The sequence below is a fragment of the Phocoena sinus genome, chromosome 18, assembly GCF_008692025.1.
Source record: "Phocoena sinus isolate mPhoSin1 chromosome 18, mPhoSin1.pri, whole genome shotgun sequence".
In the NCBI taxonomy this organism is placed as follows: domain Eukaryota; kingdom Metazoa; phylum Chordata; class Mammalia; order Artiodactyla; family Phocoenidae; genus Phocoena; species Phocoena sinus.
The window spans coordinates 59,297,870-59,323,144 of NC_045780.1; positions in this window are offsets into that span (position 1 = coordinate 59,297,870).

The following is a 25,275-nucleotide window of genomic DNA, read 5'->3' on the forward strand; positions in this document are numbered from 1 at the left end:
AGGACAGATCAAGGGGAAATAAGGTAATAATAGATCAGTAGAGGGAAAGGGAGACTATCTAGCACACATGGAATGCAGAGCAAGTTGGATTTAAATAGGGTTGGTGATGATTCTAGAAAGTGTGGTGGAGGAAGAGAGGACAAGGAAATTGAAGATATACATAAGAAAGTCATAATAATAATAATGGAATATGCACTCCATTAAGGAGGAAAGTAGGAAAAGGAAAGAGAAATAGTTAACAACAGTAGGATCAATAGATTATAGATCCTGGGATATTTGAAGAACTGCTGGAGTCAGGTTACTATAGAAAGTGGTCAGGAAAGAAAGGAGGTGGTGATAAGAGAGGGTGATGCTCACCCTGGTTGCAGTTATTGTTGGGGTCATTGTACGATGACGGAAACGTGTGGCTGAGGAAGATTAAAGAACAAATAATTAGAGGAATTAGTCTGGGTATGGAGATAAAGATGAATTCATCTTGTCAGGAACCTGAAATGATCTAAAATCTTTCTCATGTTAGTGTGGAAGCCAAGAGTGGTGGCATCTGATCAAGAAGTAGCTAATTATGGGGACATCTTTATTAATAAATGTGTGTGTATTCCTATAATTCTTTTTACAATTAGCTCATATTAGCAAAATGAAGAAAAGAAAAACTAAGGTCAGACTGTTTAGGTGTATTTTCCAGAAGATATTGGTATTATTTTGGTCATATTTTGATTTTGCTTAGGAATGTCTGTTAGATCAGAAGTATTTCTCACTATTTAGTGACTATTTTGTATATGATTCTTTTGAATAATAAACATCACGACTTATTAACTCTGCCTTTTGAGGAAATAAGCTGATGTACTTGTCTTTGAAAAGAAGGGAGAGTCAGGAATAGACAAATTTCTTGTGGGTAGAAATTAATAGAAAGGAACCACTATAACAGTGGGAGCCTTGGGCAGGCAAGCTATCTGTTTCCTCAATGTTCTGAGTCTTGAAAAGACACTTTTAATTTTCTCAGAATAAGACTAGGGAAAACCCAAGAGCAATGAAGTCATGTCACGGACCAGGAGAGCTCACCAAGATCCTGTCACCAGCCATATCCATCTTCAAGAACAGAAGCCCAGACATTGAGAATATATACTCTGGGAACAGGGACAGGAATATAGGAACATAGCCATGGAAGAAAGGGAAGGTAGGATCATGGTGGGATGGGTAGTTGCTGCCATGCCTAATTATGTTCACAAACACAAGAAATATTTTTCTAATTTTGATTTTTTTTAATTGTGTAGTTTGAAAAAAAGATTTGGATAAATTAGTCTGCCTCAGGCAACTTGCTGCTGATTCTCTGTTCCTGTTAGATATTATTGGAGGGAAGGAGCACACTGGGGAGGGAGGAGGGTTTGGAGCACAACTGATTGGACTTTTATTGTCTGTAGATACAAAGTTGGAGTAGACGACAGCTGCATTTATACATTTCCTCTGTGATTGCTCTTTTTCTTTCCCTTTCCTTTAATTCAACCCCAAGCAAAAATGTGTTGTGGTTTATCGACTAGGAGAGTAAGTTTAGTAACCTCAGAACAATGTCTATTCCAATCTTGCTGAAATATTTTGGGGTACTAAACACATTGACAAAAGAAGGAAACATGATTAGATTTGATCATATGTCTTTTTTTGTAAAATTAATATTTTCTTTATATCACCCAGTTTTACTTTTTGTTATAGTACTTGTCATTCTCTGAGTTTGTACACTTAAGTTATAATGTACTTGCTTCTAGTCTTTTTCTTCCCAAATAAAAATGACTGAAAGGACCCCGTTTGCCTTGTTTAGCCCTGTATGCTTAGATCTTGGAATGAAACTAGGCAGAGAATGAATGAATGAATGATGAATGAGTGCTACATTTTCAAATTTTTGATCCAGAAATGCACTCAGGCAGCATATTCACTAGGAAAGACTTCTTTCAAGAAATACTGTCAAAGGTTTAGTTCTTTCATGGCTCATGTTTTAAGGAAATAACTCTACTACAAATTCAATTCAACTAAACATAGCCTTTGAAGTACTTCTACACGAAACCTCATCCACGTATACCTGTAAAATGCAAAGATGGAAACCATAGAGTTTAAAATGGTGTTACATTGTAAAAGAAATTCAATAAAATAAAATAATTTATGTATATATTTAATATACATATGTTTGTCTACAGTTTAGATATCTTTTCTAAAAATAATTGGAGAATGTTTAGATTCCTTCATCAATTACTTTGAAAAGAAAACAATTATTATTATTGAATGCTCCAACTATTTCATTCTGTTGCTGCCAGAAATAAAAGAGCAAGCTCGATTTCAATATAACAATTCACATTCTGAATGCTTTATTAGCCAAATTCTGTGATAGTTATTTATTCCAGTGTTTCCTCCAAAAGGTATATAACTCCATTAGTTTTTGGATCATACCAAAGGATTACTCAAGATGATCTTACTTTAAATGAAGATGAATATTATGATTCTAAATATAATGATTCAGTGATTTTTAATGCACAAAAGCAGAACAGAGTCCAATACACTTACTAATCTATGTCACAAGTGACAAGATTATCACTAAAAATTACCCAGAAAGTATAATCATAAATTATATAATGTTCATTAATATTGGTTTGAAAGGACATTCTAATAGGCAAACAGATTCACATAGTGATGAAACCAGCAGTTCCTTAAAATTTTAATATAAGGTAGATCTACTTTATTTTAAATAATTTTCTTTAATAATCAATTAAATGAGATAAAAATATTTGTTTTCTTTTTTGAAAAGCTACACTGTGAAAAATTTGATAGAGCAAATAATTTCCTTTGAGAAAAATGGCCTATTATGTAGAATATGAAAGATGAAATTAGATTTCATTTATCCACCCTCATTTTGAGAACTATTGTCAAGTGTTATGATATCTCTTGGTTTGACATGTGTTCTCAGCTTCAAAAAATAGCAAATAGTTGAAGACACTTTTTGATATCACTGGAAAAAGTCACTGCTTAGTCACTGAACTTAGAAAGTTCTGGAAATGCAAATAAATTGAACATAACCATCTGCATTTGCTAACATAAACTGAGGCAGAATCTCATTACAGAAAAATGTTTAGTTGAATGTCATTTAATATTTAAAAATCATAAAGACAAATTGTTATATTTTCATCAGATCTATAGGAAATTATACAAGTTTATTGCAATAATAACTTATTTTATACAGCCAAACTGGATTTTCCTTGCAAATTCTTCCTCTATTTTAACCCTCATGAAAATCTGTCCCAAATTTCAATATATATTCACATATGTGCATATAAAGCCATATAAATGTTTGTTGGTATGTCTTATGTCCTGTTTCCTGCCACTATCTTCACCCTGGTCCAAATTTGTTCATACCTGGATTACTGTTTCTTTCTGTCTTTCACAACTTCATTTACAGGCTTGTCTGATTCTCCTTACATAGAACACAGTCAGTACCACCCAATCACCTTACTCAACTGAACTAAATCCTATTATGGCTTTCAAATGCCATTTTGAAATCTACACTTATTTCCCTGGCTCTTATGGCTCTATATAGCGTTCCCTGTCTTTTGTGTTTGCGTGTGGAATCTCACAAAAATTGTTTCTGGCTAAGGATTTGATTAACCTCAAAAGGAAGAAGGCAATGGTTGTATCAGGCAACTCTTCATTCAGAAATGCCTGTCCTTTTAGAATGAATCAACTGCCTGTTAAAATTTTGGGTATGATATAAGCTGGAAGCAAAACCCTTGTGAGTTTGGGGTTTTAAGTCAATGGTATAATACATTTTAAATCAATGGTATAATATGATCCTCTTTCCCTATTGCCTGACTACACTGGTACAGTAACCAAAGCATGAAGGTACGAGTGGTACTCTCAGGATTATAAACAGTGACACACTTCCCAAAATTTTTCTATTTTCCCCAAATGGCATTAGGCTACATGTTTAAAAGTATCTGCGTGAAGGGGGGAAAACGGTTTCCCCCAAGAGCCACAATAATGTCTTATCAAATTGGAAGCAGGCAATTCCAATGACCTCATCTTAATTTGACCTCAGCTTCTGCTGAGCAGATGTCCATGTAGGACAGCAGAGAAACATATTTTGAAGTTAAGGCTGCACTTCCGCTGCCAGCAGAATCATCACAGCCTATGTTTTTTCTCATTTTGTGGAAGCCAAAGTCCCTCTATGGGACACCTAACTTAATGAATTTTGAGAGTGCAGGATACCTTTAAGAAGGCTTGGATGAGAATAAAGAAGGTTTGTTTCTAGAGTCGTTGCGTGCGGTGCCATTACCCAGAGTTCTCAACTTCTTTATCATTGAAGAAAGAGCAGCAGCTACCATAGGCCAGTTGCATGTTGACAATGCAGAATTGCTGAAAGCAACTTATATTTTCTTAAAGTGTATGTAAAACTTTTCTTCAATTTATCATGTTAATAAAAAAAATTGTATCAATCGGGGTTTTTCAGAGAAACAGAACCAATAGGATAGGTAAATAAATGGATTGATAGCTAAAATATAAGTTTATATATTGTATTACACATAAACATGTTAATATATGTGATTATCTTAATCTTATATATGTGTGTGCGTATACATATACAAAGGAATTGGTTCACATAATTGTGGCAAGTATTGGGGTTGACAAGTATGAAATCCGTAAGGCAGGCCAGGATCTCAAGAAAGATTTCTATGCCGAAGCTAGAGGCAGAATTTCTTCTTTCTTCAGAAACCCCTGTTTTTGATCTTTAGGACTTAAATTGATTGAATGAAGCCCACCCACATTACTCACAGTAATCTACATTATTTAAAGTAAACTGATTTTAGGTGTTAATCACATCTACAAATAACTTCATAGCAACATCTAGACTATGGTATCAGGTTGTTGACCAAACAACCTGACACCATAGCTCCTAAAGCCATCACCCTGGGAGTTAGGACTTCAATTTAGGAATTTGGGGTGGAGGGACACACAAACATTCAGTACATAACAGTGCTCATTTCCTCTATATTATCTCTCCACCACGTAAAAACATGTACACACTTCAAGAACCTGCACTTCTATGTTTTCATAGAATTTTGTATCTCTCATTGGTGTTACCTTTTATCGAAATGGATATTATATAGTTTTTCACTGTACTTACAATTAAATAAAGAGATGAGCTGCTTTGCAGAAGTCATCTACATATATATATATAATCAATCTATGATTATCAATAGATATGAGGCATACATCTATTTAATAAAATTAAAATATTCAAGTATATTTCTCTGCTTTTATTACTATTTAGTAATATTGCTATTTATATTTCATCACAAACTTGCTCTTTAGATCCTTGACTATAAGATAGACTCCCTCTATGCTATATAGATTCCCTCATGGAAGATTAAGACTGATCATATCTTAGTCAATTCAGTTCTGTCAATGTCTTATTGAATTATTATGGAGACAAAAACAAGCATATTGAGAAATACTCTTGTCTTTTAATAAAATCAAATAATTCTAGAAGTGCACAGGTTTCCTAGGGCTGCTAAATGTATGCCCATAAATACAGACTGCCTACTTCAATCCTCCATGGTGATCCAATTGCTTTGAGTAGCCTTAATCTTAATCACTAAAGAAACAATGTTTTCCATTTATTGAGGTCATGGGCAGACTGATTTCTCTTATAACTAGAAAACTTTTGGTGATGGATATTATGTAGTGACAAATTTTGGACCATCATTCTTTAAATTGGCCCTGATTTTCAGTGTTTCTTTAATGCAGGAACAAAAGGGAGGCTAAAATTTTTCTAAGAATGTATTCTGAATAATAAAACAAGATGCTTACCTCAGCAGTCTTGCCCTATAAACATGATCCTCTTTGAGAGTTTGCCCCACTCCTGATCATTTTAAACTTTGATTGCTTCATACAGTTCTATTTCTCACTAGGTGGCTTATTTTTCATCAGATTTTTAAACATTTAAGGTGTGCTCAATACAGAAATGTAAATATTGTTACTTTATCTTTTTTTTTATTCTGCATAGGGAAATAAAAATAAAATGAATCATAAAAAATTTGCCACTTGGGTTTAATCATTAATACAAATTAATACCTACTTCATTTAATTAGAAAAATGCATTCTAAACTAAAACATACATGGGTTTAATTATCCATATTTCCATAGTGAGATAACAATATTCCTTAGGAAATTCCCTATACAGTGCTTTACAGATTTCTAAAAGATGTTTAATTACTCATTTCATTCCATTTCCTGTTCCGTCTGCCCTTCTGGATTACAAGGTTATATAATTTGGAGTATTCAGAGTCTTCGTCAAGAATTAAATCCAACCTTTCTTACTTCCTCTAATTAAACCACAGGCACAGAATTGATATAATTCCTTCATATTTATGAATACTGGACTGAGTAGCACTTGATGTTTAGGTATCCTTTTGTGCTGCTTTTGTTCTTTGAGGTTTGAATATCAAATATCATTTTTATTTAATATTTGCTGAATATTTTAACTTAAGGAAATTCAGGTAACAGAAGTATTTGTTAAAAATAACTGAATATTTTCTTTGCAACACTTCTGGGCTAAATCTATATTTGAATGTAGTTTAAATCTTCCCTTTCTCAGCTAATTCAGAAACCATGAGAGTTGTAAATATTTAGTATATAATTCAAAGTTTCTGCTGCATTTTGATACAAAAAGGGAGATTAACTAAGTCAAATTCTTTGTTTTAGGGAGAAAATGAAGCCCACTGAGAAATGCTTCTAAATGGTGCATAACTGTTTTATGAATCAGGCAGAATGAGTTGGTGTAGGGTTATAAAGCAATTAATGTTATTCATTGGGCCTGGAGTAGTAAAGTAAGAGTTCAGTGCTAATAGCATTTCATCACTGGAAGTCACAGAGAACAGGAACCTATTTATCACTGAGCTCTAACTGCAAGTACAATTTACGGCTGGAAGTTTGTGTTTCTGTTATGCTGACAGGACAAATAAAATGTGTAAAGAATTAATTTTCTGGAAGTCAGGTCAACAGTGAAGACATTTAAAAAGGACAGGATAAAACCAAAAACAGGGAAGAAATTGCTTCAACACTGAGTCACACTGGTGAACTGTATTATCAAATAAAGTTAATCAATTCAGTAGTAATTTAAACATTTCTTCTAAGTTTCAATGAATATAATGTAAGTCACTGGAGATTAAAAAAGGCTTTGAATTTTATATTCATTAGTTTACAGCATACAGCATATAAACACTGACTTCATTTATAGTATGCAGTTTGCTTGAGTAAATTACCAGAAGCATCAAAAGAAACTGAAGCACAGCCAGCATTAAATGGATACAGCAGACACTACTAATTACGAGAGCATTTTAATATTTAGGATACTTCATTATTCACTGGGCAGAGAATATAAGCAACCAGTCACATTACACATTTTTATGGCAGGACTGAAAACATTTTAATATTAAAATCAGAAATGAAAACAACATTTTAGAAGAAAAGAAACTGAGAGAAAAATCATACTACATATTACCTCATTGCATAATGGTGCAAAGTTTATGACCTGAACTATGAAGTAACTGTGTATTCAACTGCCTGCCTAGATGTGACAGGGTGAAAAGCTTGAGCTTATAGTGGTAAAAGAGATTTTTGGAGCAAGAGAAAAATGTGTTAAATGCTGCCAAATCTAGATTTCAAGTCTCTATAACTAGATTTTATGTTATACAGTAGTCTAATTTGACAAAGTGATAATAGACTTCAGCGAGAGAAGAACCAAATTATACTGGCTCTGAATAGAAAATCTCATTTGAAGACGCAACTACTCTCATGTTTAGCTAGAGTATTACACTTTAATGAGAAACAGGCACTCAGATGCCAATCAGCAAGTCTAGACACTATTTCAATATTGTGTGACCAGATGAGAACTCTAAATTTGATTCTTATGTTCTGAGAATTAATATTCAACATTCATGGTGTAACAGACCTCTGTACATTTTCCTTGTCCTGCTCTGAAGGAGAATAGGAATATTTCTGCCTCTGTTCTTTCACACTTTTACCCACAGATGCTTTGATACTGATATATTTCTAATCATGGAATTCACTTGCTTAAACTCCATCAGTGGATTCCAATTACTCTCAGGATACAGCTAAAAATCCTTAACATTATCCACAAAGTCTTCCATTGTCAGTTCCCACTTAACCTTCCAGTTTTATCTTCTATCTGTACACAATGACTGTACTGAAAATACTTAACATTGGTACAGCACAGGCATGAAACTCCCAGGAGAGACTCCAGCTAATGGGCCCATACTGTGCCAGGCACTATCTCTTAAGTTTTTGGATCTTGGGTGGTTGGAGGATTTCTACGTGAGACTAGGAGAAGACCCTTTATGGCTCTTTCCTCAGCCACCCTCCTTCTAATCATACTAATACTTCCTCTGACATATAAAGGTGTTAAACTCCTTCCAATCATTGAGATCTTCATATCTGGTGTTTCCTCTTCCTGAAAAATCTCTTCTGCCCCCCCTAACATTTTCATCTGGCTAAGTATTTCACATCTTCCAGGTCTCAAAGTGTTACTTGATCTTCATCACAGACTGGATTAAGTTTCTCCAGTTATTTTCCTCAGATACTATCCTGTACTTTGCTTGCACAAAATAAACTGATCTTATTAGATATTATTTCAATAATTACTTACTTAGCATCATTCTGACTCTAAAGCAATGGTTTTTGTATGGTGGAGCTATAATCACCTGGGTTCATAGCCCAAAATGCCAATACTTGGAGTCCGCTCTACAGCTAATGTATCAGGTTCTTTTTGCCATGGCTCAAGCATTGATAGTTTAGCAAGATCCTTGGTGATTCTTATGCAAGTTACAATTTAAGAACCACCCTGTTGAAGACAGCACTTAAGAACACTTTGCTCACTTAGCACAGAGTACAGAGCGTAGCGTACAATTGGTACTTGAAATTTTGTTGAATGAAGAATGTACATCAAAATTAGTTCACTTACATGAGTTCAGTTTCAAGTGTCAGCTTGTGAACTTATATAATATGGAATAAGCTGGGAATTGAGTTAAAGCTTGGATATAATAAAAATTTTATGCCACATTTCAATAATCATTGATGCTGAATCCTTCAACAGGAGAGCTTTTCCTGCTTCAAGGCAGCTGTGGGGTGGATGCCATATTATAAGCTCTAAATTATTGGTCAGTATTAATCTATCACTTCCCACATGTTTTTTCTTCCTTGCTTCCTCCTTCTCATCTTTTTCCTTCACCTTTTATTTGTTTATCTCTATTTATATGTTACCTTTTCATACCTTATTAACTCCTCAACTTACATGTTAGACCTCTCTGGTTCCCAATGGTACCCAAGCATATGGTTTCAATCTTCTGTAGCTCTCAAACCTAAGAAAATAAGAAGGTTAATAATGTGTGTGAAAAAAAGCATTGAAAATATAAAGTGCTATACCAATGATGATTGCTGTTTTGACATATAAACCAGAGGACTACGTTTTTAGTACTAGTGATGACCTTTTTATACTTACAAATTTATAATACACGTCAAATAAGACAGCATCAATTCCCAAATCAATTAAATTCGGAGTAACAAGATCTGTATTTCCATGTTATTATATTTTGAGGCTCAGTTAAGTTTTGAGGTTCCTTTAAGTTACTATATAAAGGTTTTATAAAGTATTATTTATTCTGACACATATAGTCATAGTCCTGTGCAGGTAAACCCCAAAATAGTTTACTGTGTAAGATTACCATTCAATAAACCCATAAAAAGTACCTATGTATCTCTGAGTGAAAGATTTGGAGTTTTTCTACTTCTGGGAATGTTAATGTTAAGATAATGGAGTATTAGATTATGAAGAACCTTAAAGACCTTCTAGGCTAAGTGAAAATTGCACAGGTAAATATGAAGAACTTAGGGAATTGGTCAGTTCAGTGATTTGTTCAACTAAGAAGCAGCAGAAATGAGATGAGAAGTCATAACCCCTGACTCCCAGTAAAATTTCCATTTCACCACATGATAAAGGATTTTTACTTATATTACCTAACTATCAAAAGTGTCTATAGCCTATGTCACTCACGGAAAATACTCATAGCTATGTCTATTAGGTTTCTAAGCAAAGGGACTGCAGTTATTTTCTGATTACTAGAGTTTGCCAAATGACAACATCTTTTCAAGCAATAGGTTAGCTTGAATGTAATATATATTTCAGTTTTCAAAGCTACAAATTTAACAAACATAAACTATCTCATTTTCACAGAGAGGAAAGTTGCCAGTAAAATATGATATAAATCTTGTTACAAACTAGAGACATATGCCTTCTTGTAAAAAGTCCTTTTCCTCTTGACAAAAGTCAAGCCTTTAGAATCATTAGCACTTCTGGAGCTTATTTGAAAACAGGTATTTGTCAATCAAATTCATAAAGATATGCCCTTAACTGCTGTGCATGTAAATTGGAATACACTTTCATTTTTATTGTAAGGATTTATCCTTGGCCAAAACTGATATACGCCCTTAGGGTGATGATTTTTACGTTTTATTAAGAACCCTTACAAATAGAAAACAATTCTTCTCCTGTTCTAGAGGAATAGTCCAAGATGGGCAAGATATATTAAATCACTGAGCCTCCAATTAGAGAACTTTACATTAGATGATAGTCAAAATGATAAGAATATTCCAGAAAAGGTCACAATTTTGAATACATTTTCCTTCTACAATATTTTGTTTAAATTCTTTAGTTCAATTAAACATTATCTACGAAACATGCTTTTATTATGATATTTTGACTGATAAAAAAAGAAAATCCATCCCTACAAGCTATGAGGCTACAGTGTAAATTTTATACCACCATGCTAGGACTGGAGAATAGTCTCTCCATTTTATTGCCCCACATTTTATATGTTGACTATATGTGCTATATTATTAAAAGAAGGACATGGATATTAATTTTGAATGAATGTGAGTTGTTTTAGAAATTTTTAAAATATAACATACACTTATCCGAATGCTTCAGTGTGGTGGTGATAGAAATAATCAAAAAGAATCTCTAATCACGTTTATTAATATAAACTTTTAGTGCCTATTCTACATAGCCATATGACATCAAGGGCTGCAATGGTTTATATCTGTGTTTATTTGCTTTCAGGATGTTAATGCTAGCTCCTTCACTTAATGGACACTAGATTAAGTCACCTGATTTGAACTTTACTCTGTCATAGCTGTTGTGAAATTCAGCTTGAAAACAAATCATATATTATCTCTGAGGTTAATGAAATCTTTAATTAATTCCTATTCTTGGTTTTACTCATTTCTTACAGTCTCTAATCTAGTAAGCGATAAAGTATTTTTGAGACTCATGATGTCAAGAGAAGGGCACCCATTATTAATTAATACCTGTCATGACTTAATGTATTACTGGAGACTGTCAAGTGTGAGAAAGCTCATGTTATAAGAAATCATAAAATGGACAATTATGCCCTCATCTGGAAGTCGTTCTTGGCTTTCCAGAATACGTGAACAGAGGTTTTTGAGGACGGTTCCTGAATCTTCATTACTTCTTTTTACACTAGTCAAAGAGTGAAAATTTGACTTTTGAACTCCACCATTTACTTATCAAAATTAACTTTTTCTTTAAAATGAGAGTAAAGCAGCACAAGATTTTCACACATTACATTTTATTAACACTTTGAAAACAATTTAAAATTACATGTTTTTATGTTGTTTGAACTAATGTGACCATTGCCAAATTAGACGAGAATTAGATTGTTTTTACATTTTGATCTCTGTATTAATGATAAACCAATAATAAGATAGCCTCTATTGATTTGTACCCCTTGGAAAATTTAATAATTATTTAACAAAAATGTTTACTTTAGTATAAATACGAAGATAAATCTTTATTGTAATATATATTCTAATGTTACATAACATATGTATTCTAATATCATGTAACATAAAATGTAATATGATATGATATGATATGTAGTGGGTTTGTCAACAACATATCTTATGAGTTTCACAAAAACTACTGTACCACAGTAGGTATAAAAATACTCCAAAATAGTTTCCAATAAAAAATAAAAGTTAAAAACTTTGTAGATGTCTCTTCCTGTGCAATTTTTTTTGCTAATTTTCACTTTTAAGTTAATCACTTTAAATCAAAATAGCAACAATGGTGATTACTGCATGGTGATGGAAAAGCTGTATTTTATAAGTGACAAAAGCCGACTGGTTCCCTACATTGCAAACAAAGCTATTTTTTAATGCAAATTTAATAATATCATTAAATTTATAAAACCTGTTTTACTTCTCATTATTCATAGGCCCAAAACACACACCTTCAAACTGGCCTTTGAGACCCAGTATTTCTAGTCCTTGTAAAACATCCTACTTTTATCTCCCATTTTTCCTTTTCCAGCTTGAACGCTCAGGTCTCACTGCCTTGGTGTGGGGTCCTGAAACATTCCATGCTCTTCATCTGCTTTCATGTATATTTTTCTTCTTCTAGAAATTCTCTGTGCAGAGCTCTGCTTCCCCAACATTGAACTTTATGTACTTGACTTTTAAAAATTCTTTATATTACAGCTAAAAGTCGCTTTTGCAGTAAACCTTCCCTCATCTTCCAAACTAGTGAGGTGTGCTTTATATGCTTTTAAAGCAGTAATTTATAGCTTTGTTTTTATAACAATTATCTGTATTTTGTGATTTTTAATTATTTGGATGACTATTTGTCTTCTGCCACTAGGCTGTGAACTGTCAAAGGGTAGAATGTCTCATTTTTTCTAACCTTTTTATTACCAAAGCCTGAACATAGCAGGCACTAAATAAGTTCAGTCTAAATGAATGAATGAATGGGTAGTGGACACCTCAGAAAATGCTAATTTATTTTATATTGAGATATTAAGAAAGATTCTAAATAATACAGTATCTTCGGATGTCTCTAGTATCTATAAAAATGAGGTCCTCGCACACAAAATTACACCAAATTTAAACTGGTTTTGAGATAAAAATCTCATTAACTGAACTAGAATAAATTCATGTCCTGCACATGTATCTGTTAGATTATATCTATGCTTGCCTAACCCAAGCATACTGCAATAGTTACTATCTATTCCTAGTTGTTTTTTGTTGTTGTTGATGGGGATTATTTATTTACCCAGTCATTTCTGATGACAGAGACTTGAAACTATTAGTAAATTCTTGAACATGACATTCTGACAATGTCAGAATATGAATTCACTGAAATTTCCATTCCTGACTTTCTACTTTATATAGGAAGAAGAGAATAATTTTCACTTACTCTCAACTGAAATAAATGAGTTAATAAAGCTGAGGATCTCAGAATCCCCTGAGGAGAGAATTTTCAACTGCATGTTTTTAAGCATCACTCTCCTGAGGGAATTTTGAAATGCAAAACACTGCTTCAGTGATGTGCCCTATCCAGCCTCTAAACTTCTAAGAGGTTCACTGCAAAAGTTCAGCATTGCTGCTGCTGGAGGTGCATCAGACTTCTTATGTGTTTTATGGTTGCAAAAATGTTGAAAACTATTGACTTAAATAGGAGAGCTAGGCTATAAGAGAAAGGTAAAGCATTATGGGAAACTCAATACTTGCAGCTAGATGTTTAATAAGCAGCCTTTCTCTTCCTATTCCACTACCACTGTCATGGGTAAACCTTTAGATGACTAATAACGAGGATTTATCCCTATCTCTCAAGCTTCCATGACAATCAAAATTTCTTTATTTTCAATTTTAATTTAAAACTACTTCTTTTAGCTTTCTCTGATTTTAGAGAACAATGATAACTATATTTAGTAAAAGGAAAAATAAGGTTTTAAAACTCAAGAAAATAAGGAGTTGTCTATAGCTTTTATTTCAATCTTAGACAAATCTACACCGAGGTAAACCCTGCTCAGAATCTGTGTTTGTCTTTTCAACTGAAGAGCTTTAAACTGGAGATGCAAGTGATAGATGGGTAAAATCGTTACATATTTATAGCATGCTGATTGGAACTAATTACAGAAGCACATAAATGTGGAATTTATTTTCAATAGAGCTGGCATCAAATTTATAGTACCATTTGCATTCAGTTAACTCTACAAGGAATCTTTCTCCATTTTTAACTTTGAGACAATAAAATATTTTTTTCTCAACCAATTGCTAAATGGCAGCCTTGAATTCCAAATTCAACTTTGATGTTCCATTGACATGAGAAACCAAGAAAGTAAATTAATTTTTCTAACCAGGAAGACACACAGAAAAATTAATGTTTACCTCAGAGTTTGGACATGTACACAATAAGAAGTTTCTATGTCTTTTATTTTACACGTTAGACTTCTTCACAAACATGCTGGCTCTTTTTCTCTTTAGTCATTCTACGCTTGCACTTTCCCATCCTCTTGAAATTATATTTTCTTCTCGTGATTATTTTCAGTGAAATGTGAGCAGAAGTGGTTTGTCTCATTTCTAGGTGGACTATTTAAAATCCAGAGGATGTTTTCTAACATTATTTTTTCCTCCTGAGGCAGTATTTCTAAGAGCAGCTACTTTGCGAGGATAACAATGACACATCAGAGACTTTAAAATAACTCTTTTAAATATGTGACTTGCATAAGGAATTAAGAAAGAAAAATAAAGACAAACAAAGGCAACCATTTTTTTTTATTTTAAACTTTAACCCACTAAGTGTTTGGGCATCTTTGTTATCACCTAATCTTGCCTGATTGATTCATACCCCTTTCAACTTTGGTCAAACTATGATAAAACGTGGCTGAAAACATAAAATTTTGCTCAAAAATTCCCCCAAACATGCTTGCATAAAACACTCATTTGTTCACCATTCCAGAAGGTGATTTTAGTTCTTGTTATTAAGTTGGATTACAGAAACCTTTGAAGGTTACTTTTAACAGAACTTGGGGCTTATGTTGCATTTTTAAATAAAACTTGTCAGTAATCATTGTATTTCTGTATATAGGTATATTGTGTAATTAAGGAGGTCATAATATAACTTTCTAAATTCCATACATTTATGTTTTATTGTTTGCTGACTTTTTGTGATCAGTGTAGCATATTTTCATCTCACACATCTCATTCATATTTCAGTCTAACACCACTAGTGTCTACATAATTTTCTTAGGCTTACTATTAAAACCTACTGAATAAAAATCACATAACTTTAATTAGTTTCTATCATTAGACTGCCTCGCAAATACCTTTACCTGTCTCCTCCTTTCTTTTCTGATGTACGCATATAGTCTATCCATGGCCCTGGTTATTTCCAGTCATCCTCCCCCTCTGGCTTGGGGAGATTATTACTATGTGAACAGCACAATAAATAAAATATAAATCAGCAACCTCAACTGAGTCCTCGACAAATAAAGGAAATTTTGCCACATTTCTTTTCCTAATTTTCTAAAATAACTTGGTTATATCTTCTCTATTCTACTTAAATCTTACTTTTTGGCTTTCCTTTCCTCTTAGTCTCACATATCATGAAGATAACAGATACTTAGCAAGAAACTTTCTCCACTTTCAGGCTCCAAATCTATAACTCTACTTGCTTCCATCCTTATCCCTTCCTTTCCTCCTGATTCAAAATAGCACAAGTGATTGCATTTATCAAAGGTGAATTCTTCTTCATATGCAATGCAGTCCATCTGCTGCTACCTTCTGCATCTGCCCTGCATTCCATTCACTTCTGCCTGGTCAAGATCCTCATTTATTTCCTCTCTTTTCTTCCTCTAACAGTGACGTCCTTCTCGAAGCATTCAGACATGCCTTAGAACAGGGGTCCCTAACTCCTCCCCTGCGGTACCAGTCCGCGGCCTGTTAGGAACCGGGCCGCGCAGCAGGAGGTGAGCAGCGGGCAAGCAAGCGAAGCTTCATCTGCCGCTCCCCATCGCTCCCCGTCTTTCCCCACTGCTCGCATTACCGCCTGAACCATCCCCCACCCATTCCGTGGAAAAACTGTCTTCTACAAAACAGGTCCCTGGTGCCAAAAAGGTTGAGGACCACTGCCTTAGAAGGCTTAGAGGGCTGTAAAGACTAAATGATACAGTATATAAAGAAAATTTTTTTTTGCGGTACGTGGGCCTCTCACTGTTGTGGCCTCTCCCGTTGTGGAGCACAGGCTCTGGACGCGCAGGCTCAGCGGCCATGGCTCACGGGCCCAGCCGCTCCACGGCATGTGGGACCTTCCCGGACTGGGGCACGAACCCGTGTCCCCTGCATCGGCAGGCGGACTCTCAACCACTGCACCACCAGGGAAGCCCGGAAATAAACATTTATCCCAAGTAACTCGGAAAATATCTTCTCTCCATTTGCTAAGTTAGAGAGATTTAATTACAAAATCTCTTCATTTATGACTCACAATAAAGAATACAAATTTAAAATGAATAATTATAGAAAACAGCCAATTCAACTGAATCCTTTCAAATGCATTTTCTTAGCGCAATCATCAAATATGCAAAAATAATTAACTTCTCTCTGTGCTACCCATATACTACCATTAGTCCATCCAATCTATAACACATTCTCCCATCGCTACATGGCCCATTTCTTACAAGTTAATCCATGCAAAGGAAACTTCCCCAAATCTTAAAACACACCATGCTCTTGAAAAGGGCAGAAGAACAATCGTAATTCCCTAGGAACATCAGTCAACTCCAGCTCTCCTTTTCACTGGAAAAGTTTACTAAGGATCCACAGAAGAAAAAAAAGGTGACTAGGTTATGTTAATTTGAAAAAATATATTCCTAGGTTCTTCAGATATATTCCATAAGATAACTCCACCCCTACTCCCCATTTATAACCAGTGTTGTGACATCTCGTTTGGAGGCTTTAACAATTTTTTAAAAAGTATTTTATTAATATTATATTAAAACAGTCAATCTCCTGACTCCTTTCTTATAATATCATATCTTTAAAGACTAAAAAGTTGTCACATTAGTTTGTACATACAGATAGCAGAGATTTAATAAATATTCTTAAAAACATTTCTGGCATTAAGGTGTATCTTACTTCACAATAGTTAATAATGCAATAATGCTCCTGTAAGAATATTTAGCAATTTAACGTGATATTTTCTGTAAATCATATACAGAATATACTACATATTTGATTTCAATGCACTATTCTCAGAAAATATTATTTTAAATGTTCTAAGCATGGATGGTTCCTAATATAACGTGATATATCTCAACACATTTCTCTAGAGAATTTTTTCTGTTTTTTTATCTATGAATGAAATAATTTCAGAAGTGTGAACAACTTGAATTCAGATATTCTCCACGAGAAGCTGGCAAAAAAATATGTTAGTCCATTTTACAGCAATAACAGCAATAACAGCTTGGAGGTAAAATCTATAAAATAGTTATTTTTGTATAATACTTATGTGTCTTTGTACATACTCCGTGTTGCACAATGTGAATAGCGTTGGGGGGCATTCATAATAAGCAAAGCCTTGAAAGAAAGTAGGTTGACCAGAAAAGATGTGCGTTAACCATCAAATCAAGGATGGATAGAAGAGAAAACTACAAGAAGTGTGGCTACGGGCTCAGTTAATAAACAACCTGTTGTTGATCTCTTGCATCTAAAATTTTTGCGTGTGTGTCTGTTACTTTCTGCTTTTTAGTTCTGTAACTTGGCTTTACTCTCTTTTGTTCTAGATCTTTAGAAAACAAACTCCTTTCCTGACAATTGATATCTTGTTGTTCTGCATAGTTAACCCTTATCATCAAGTTCTCAGTGTTAGTTGCAAAACCTGTTTATACACAATTTGGCTTGATTGCTTCTCTGGATTGGTATTTGAGTTTGACATTGTTGACACTGAACTATATGGTGATTACTCCATCTTCAAAAAAGAGAGGACTCATTCTTGAGACTCTCACAATTTGCTTGATGGTATAAAACTGATCACGTACCAAACTTGGTATATTTTATACCACAATTCCACTGGGCAAAGTGAACACAGAGCGTTTCGCAGAATATATAAGTATATATTGAATGCAAAATTGGAAAGAGGTATTTATAAAATTGAAAATCAGAAAGAAAAAACCTGATTTTGTAAGAAAACTGCTCTACTTTTAACTGTCTTGTAGTTCCATATGTGGAACTACAAGATTCTGAAAGATGGACATTTATTACCAAATCAGTATAGCACAGTATTATATTTCAGATTTTTAAAGTTTCTTCTTGAACATTAACAGTATTTGGGGACTCTTAATTTTTAAAGGAAAACACATATACTGCTTTTGTAGCTACATCAGTTAGGCATGAGAAATAAAACTCCAAAAGTTCAGCAGCTTAGCCCTGTAGAGTTTATTCTTGTTCTCATTTCAGTCGAAGAGGGTGGCTGTGTCAGTGAATGAGCTTCAGGGGCCACGACTCTTTCCATTTCTTAGTGCATCTGTAACCTCTTCATTCAGTGGCAGGTTGGCAAAGAGAAGTTAGAGAAGCATGAGTCATTTCCTAAGTGCCTCGACACAGAAGTGTCACTTACCATTTCCACTCAAATTTCATCAATAAAACCTAGTCATATGGCCCCATTTGGTCTCCAGGGAGCTGGAAGGTCATATGGCCCCATTTGGTCTCCAGGGAGCTGGAAGGTATAAAGCTGGTGAGCTGCCTCTCATGTAAATATGTCAAGTATTATTAATCTAAGTTACATTGTTTACCATTTCCTTTTTAGGATCCTAAATGCTACTTTGATTAAGTTGGGGCATTATACCAAAGGTCTTTTATCAGCGAAAAGAAAAATGTTCAATTTTGCCTTAATACAAATTGAATTACTATTCTGGTTCCAAGTGAACAGAAATAATTATTGATATCTATATGGCTTTTGTCTGCATCTGACTCTTTTTCTTCAAAATTAAACGTGAAAATGAAAGCATTGCTCTCAACGGTTTATTTTCCCTCTTAAAATAAATGACATGAATTACTTCTCCTTTCAAAATTATCTTTCCCCAAGTGTTGCTGATGGCTTCTTTTTAAAATGCTTTGCATTAGCAACTGCCATCCAGATGAAAAGCCCATTTGGACCTGACATTAATTTTACACTCAGTGCATAATACTCGACCTTGTCATTAGGTCAACTATAAACTGCCACGGCTGAAACGCAATTTTTCTGCTACATTTGCTATTTGTCCTTCTCTTATTTGTACCCTGAGGTGTACAGGTGCCCTCTACTGTCATCACTGTCCCCTTCTTATATTCCTCTTTGACTCATTAGCTCTCATCATTAATGTACCTTTTGTTTATAAAAGATAAAGTTGCTTCTAGCATAAATCTACTGGTTTTTTCTCCCATTATGTCTTAAAACAAGCAAGCAAACAAAAAACGAACAAACTCTAGTAGCCAAAACGCTCAGAAGTTTATGATAATGAAGTCCATATATCCGCTAACTTCCGGTAAGCTGGTATGTGGCAGCATGGGTGTTCCCTCTTTCTTTTCTGTGGTCTGGCTTTCAGGCCATGCTTGTTTTTATACCGTAATGTGCTTTCAATGCTGTTTCACAATTATTTATTTTGAAGCCATCTTCATATGAGCAACTAAATATTTCCTATGGTTCATGCAAATATGCTCTTGAACAATTTTTATATTTCTCTGCCATGATGACAATTTTATCTCCAAAAACTGGAGATGAGTTAACATTAAATGCACATAAACACAGACACACACAAACTATGAAAATTTTGTATAATGAAGGTTCACCATTTTGGAGTCCATAATTTTTGTAAATAATGATAGCATCATTTTTCTATAACCCCCCAAAGCAGAAATAGACCAAATTGTATGACTCTATCATTAATACCAATTTTATGTGATTATTATTATTTTTTTAAACATCTTTATTGGGGTATAATTGCTTTACAATGGTGTGTTAGTTTCTGCTTTATAACAAAGTGAATCAGTTATACATATACATATGTTCCCATATGTCTTCCCTCTTGCGTCTCCCTCCCTCCCACTCTCCCTATCCCACCCCTCCAGGCTGTCACAAAGCACCGAGCTAATATCCCTCTGCCTTGTGGCTGCTTCCCCCTAGCTATCTACCTTACTACGTTTGTTAGTGTGTATATGTCCATGACTCTCTCTCGCCCTGTCAAAGCTCACCCTTCCCCCTCCCCATATCCTCAAGTCCATTCTCCAGTAGGTCTGCGTCTTTATTCCTGTCTTACCCCTAGGTTCTTCATGACATTTTTTTTCCCTTAAATTCCATATATATGTGTTAGCATACGGTATTTGTCTTTTTCTTTCTGACTTACTTCACTCTGTATGACAGACTCTAGGTCTATCCATCTCATTACAAATAGCTCAATTTCATTTCTTTTTAAGGCTGAGTAATATTCCATTGTGTATATGTGCCACATCTTCTTTATCCATTCATCCGATGATGGGCACTTAGGTTGTTTCCATCTCTGGGCTATTGTAAATAGAGCTGCAATGAACATTTTGGTACATGACTCTTTATGAATTTTGGTTTTCTCAGGGTATATGCCCAGCAGTGGGATTGCTGGGTCATATGGTAATTCTATTTGTAGTTTTTTAAGGAACCTCCATACTGTTCTCCATAGTGGCTGAACCAATTCACATTCCCACCAGCAGTGCAAGAGTGTTCCCTTTTCTCCACACCCTCTCCAGCATTTATTGTTTCTAGCTTTTTTTTTTTTTTTTTTTTTTTTTTTTTTTTTAAACATCTTTATTGGGGTATAATTGCTTTACAATGGTGTGTTAGTTTCTGCTTTACAACAAAGTGAATCAGCTATACATATACATATGTTCCCATATGTCTTCCCTCTTGCGTCTCCCTCCCTCCCACTCTCCCCATCCCACCCTTCCAGGCTGTCACAAAGCACCGAGCTAATATCCCTGTGCCTTGCGGCTGCTTCCCCCCAGCTATCTACCTTACTACGTTTGTTAGTGTGTATATGTCCATGACTCTCTCTCGCCCTGTCAAAACTCACCCTTCCCCCTCCCCATATCCTCAAGTCCGTTCTCCAGTAGGTCTGCGTCTTTATTCCTATCTTACCCCTAGGTTCTTCATGACATTTTTTTCCCTTAAATTCCATATATATGTGTTAGCATACGGTATTTGTCTTTTTCTTTCTGACTTACTTCACTCTGTATGACAGATTCTAGGTCTATCCATCTCATTACAAATAGCTCAATTTCATTTCTTTTTAAGGCTGAGTAATATTCCATTGTGTATATGTGCCACATCTTCTTTATCCATTCATCCGATGATGGGCACTTAGGTTGTTTCCATGTCCTGGCTATTGTAAATAGAGCTGCAATGAACATTTTGGTACATGACTCTCTTTGAATTTTGGTTTTCTCAGGGTATATGCCAAGTAGTGGGATTGCTGGGTCATATGGTAATTCTATTTGTAGTTTTTTAAGGAACCTCCATACTGTTCTCCATAGTGGCTGAACCAATTCACATTCCCACCAGCAGTGCAAGAGTGTTCCCTTTTCTCCACACCCTCTCCAGCATTTATTGTTTCTAGATTTTTTTGATGATGGCCATTCTGACTGGTGTGAGATGATATCTCATTGTAGTTTTGATTTGCATTTCTCTAATGATTAATGATGTTGAGCATTCTTTCATGTGTTTGTTGGCATTCTGTATATCTTCTTTGGAGAAATGTCTATTTAGGTCTTCTGCCCATTTTTGGATGGGGTTGTTTGTTTTTTTGTTATTGAGCTGCATGAGCTGCTTGTAAATTTTGGAGATTAATCCTTTGTCAGTTGCTTCATTTGCAAATATTTTCTCCCATTCTGAGGGTTGTCTTTTAGTCTTGATTATGGTTTCCTTTGCTGTGCAAAAGCTTTGAAGTTTCATTAGGTCCCATTTGTTTATCTTTGTTTTTATTTCCATTACTCTAGGAGGTGGGTCAGAAAGGATCTTGCTGTGATTTATGTCATAGAGTGTTCTGCCTATGTTTTCCTCTAAGAGTTTGATAGTTTTTGGCCTTACATTTAGGTCTTTAATCCAGTTTGAGCTTATTTTTGTGTATGGTGTTAGGGAGTGATCTAATCTCATACTTTTATATGTACCTGTCCAGTTTTCCCAGCACCATTTATTGAAGAGGCTGTCCTTTCTCCACTGTACATTCCTGCCTCCTTTATCAAAGATAAGGTGTCCATATGTGCGTGGGTTTATCTCTGGGCTTTCTATCCTGTTCCATTGATCTATCTTTCTGTTTTTGTGCCAGTACCATACTGTCTTGATTACTGTAGCTTTGTAGTATAGTCTGAAGTCAGGGAGCCTGATTCCTTCAGCTCCTTTTTTCGTTCTCAAGATTGCTTTGGCTATTCGGGGTCTTTTGTGTTTCCATACAAATTGCAAAATTTTTTGTTCTAGTTTTGTGAAAAATGCCAGTGGTAGTTTGATAGGGATTGCATTGAATCTGTAGATTGCTTTGGGTAGTAGAGTCATTTTCACAATGTTGATTCTTCCCATCCAAGAACATGGTATATCTCTCCATCTATTTGTATCATCTTTAATTTCTTTCATCAGTGTCTTATAATTTTCTGCATACAGGTCTTTCGTCTCCTTAGGATTATTCTTTTAAGTCCAAAAATATATATCATTCTTTCTTTCATCTCTTTGGATAGTCAATAACCATCTACTTGTCATGTTGATTGATTTTTCCTCACTTGATATTCAGCTGAAACTTCTTTGAGGACTACATTTTCTTTGCAAGTGTTAGGCCGTTGAACATTGCACAGGTATTTGTGACACCACTCTAAATGCATGGTGACAAAGCAAGAGAAGAGGAGGAGAAGGAGCAGGGGGACAAAGATGAGCGAGAGAAAGAAGAAGGAGAAAAAGAAGAGGAAGAAAAGGAGAGGAGGGGAAGGAGAGGGACAGGAAGATGGAGATTAAATGTGCTCATTTAAGTTTAGAAAATGGTACATAAAAGAAATGATGAGGGCTTCCCTGGCGGCGCAGTGGTTGAGAGTCCGCCTGCTGATGCAGGGGACGCGGGTTCGTGCCCCGGTCCGGGAAGATCCCACATGCTGCGGAGCGGCTAAGCCCGTGAGCCATGGCCGCTGAGCCTGCGCATCCGGAGCCTGTGCTCTGCAACGGGAGAGGCCACAACAGAGAGAGGCCTGCGTACCGCAAAAAAAAAAAAAAGTTTAAAACAAAAAATTAAAAAAGAAATGATGAGAATATTTATTGGGGAAAAGAATAAAAGGGCAATCCTTGGAAATTAAAGCTACAATTTTTTTTGAATAGAGACTATGTGTGGGGCTATCCTACTTAGGAAGTAGGGAATTAAGTTACTTATTTATGCATTTATTTTGTTTGAAATTAGATTATGATTTGGTTTGTTTTAGTTTTCACAAATGTGAATATAATTTTGTAATTAATTTATCTAGCCATTAATAATAATAAGAGAGAAATTTCATGCAAATTATTTAACATTTAAGGAATGCCTTAAGAGTAAAGGTACCGTACCATATCATACCATATTATATTATAAATTATTTCTGCTGCTATATTCCACTTCTTTTCAGTAATTCCAGCAATTCACAAAGAAGTTCATTAAATGTATGTTGAATAAATAACAATTCATATAGCTATATAAGTAGTAGATATTTAATTATAAAATTTCTTCACACTTCTGACATAGCAAAAAATTAAACATAATTGAAAGTATATGTAAATCATTGATAAAAATATTTTACTTATGGGGCAGATTTTTTCCATAAAGGCTTTCATTGATGAAATATTTTCTAAAGGAACCCAGTGTGCTGCAAATTGAAATGAAAAAGATAAATCAATAGAAGTTAGCAGTATAAGGGAAAACAGTGATGATGGGGATGCTGGAGAAAGCTACATAATTGGTCTTACAAGGTACTATTCCCGTTAACAAATAACTCACTTTGACTATCTTCTTTTTCGCTCTCAACTCTTAAAGATTTGGTATCCTGCTTCAAACATGGATATCCTTACAGTAGTTAGTTTCTATTGAAAACAGTGTTCAAAAAAAAAAAAAAGCATAATACTTTTTTTAAACTATCAAGTCAATGTGGTACAAATTATCAGTCTGAATATGGTACATAATTCAGAAAGAGGCAGATAACTGGAAAAAAATGGTGTTCTGGAGTCCTGAACAGAGCCAAGGTGAAGGAAGTAAGACTCAGAGAAATAAAGAGCCAAAGGGCAAACACAAAATTAAAATCTCTGTGGTGAGTTCACTGAAAGCGTCAATCCAAAGAGACCAAGGCCAAGGCTAGAATCACATCATGCATATGTACCAGGCTACTGAGTTTATCTTGTTGGGGTATGAAAGTAAATCGTAGCTGATCATTGATGCTACTGTTTATTTATTTATTTTTATTGGCATATAACTGATTTACAATGTTGTATCAGTTTCAGGTGTACAGCAACAAGGAACTCTACTCACTATTCTGGAATAACTTACATGGAAAAAAATGTATAAAAGAATGGATATATGTATATGTATAACTGATCCACTTTGCTGACCATTGATTCTAATGTTTTAAGAAGTGATAAAGAGTAGTGAGGACTGTGGCTGCCGACGGGAGAGGAAGTACATATCCTACCGACTGGGGACAGTCTTTAAGCAGCTACAACTGATTGCTGCCACGTGGGAATCCAGGTTCAGTGCAGTCACATTTTCAGAGTTCTCCAAAGGAATTAACAGTATTAATTTTTTATGAAATTTACAAACTTAGGTTCCACAGAATGATTGTGTGTGTATACACACACACACGCACACACACAAACATACACACATTTCCACACCTCTAGCTAGGCTAGTAAGAATATTCTTCTGCTCATTTACATGCAATATGGAATCGTGAAGAGTTATATGTCACTTTTAAATACTCTTCGCAAAACTTCTGCCAATGTCACTTGGCTTCTCTTTTTGCAATTTCTTTTTCTGTTCCGTGAACCTCCACACTAACTTCAACATGATGACACTAAACAAGAGTAGTTTATTGTCAATTCAGCTTTCTGCAGTTGAAGTCATGCACAGACTGAGTACTTCATTATCTTCAGCATTAAGTTCTATCCTCAAAAAGTCCATAGTCAAGTATAGTTTTATAAGAAGTTAAATTTAAAAATTCTACACTTTCATGTCTCTTAATAACTACTTTAAGTTCTTCACATAATTTTTTGAACATTTGAGAATGTAAATATATTTATCTATGCTCACAAAATACCAATATTCATAGGTTGATCTTAATACCTCCACCACTGTTTTGAGACTACTC